The sequence below is a fragment of the Penaeus monodon genome, chromosome 34 (genome assembly GCF_015228065.2).
Source record: "Penaeus monodon isolate SGIC_2016 chromosome 34, NSTDA_Pmon_1, whole genome shotgun sequence".
Taxonomy (NCBI): Eukaryota; Metazoa; Arthropoda; class Malacostraca; order Decapoda; family Penaeidae; genus Penaeus; species Penaeus monodon.
Genome location: NC_051419.1, coordinates 30,818,562 through 30,818,899, shown reverse-complemented (window position 1 = coordinate 30,818,899; position 338 = coordinate 30,818,562).

The window sequence follows — 338 nt, the reverse complement described above, 5'->3', positions numbered from 1 at the left end:
TCATATTATTTTCTTGTTTTATTTTACAAACATTTTAAAACATCTGGTATTAATATCAGGTCATTTCTCTTCTGTTTCTTTAAGTCTAGTCTTACTTGACATGATTTTCAAGCTTATAAATTATCATTTGAATGATTAAGAGCTTGCGAGACCCTGGGTAGTGTCGGAGCCTGGTCTACTAACGATTCTTTTGGTCACATTATCACAGTAGTGGTTGAAAGCGGGCGTGGAAAACCCGTAGAGTTATCGACACTAACGATATGGATGATTTAGTAAGCACTGGGTAATTATTTATGACATTTATCTGTCTATCTGTCTGTATATTTAGTCCCCGGTGA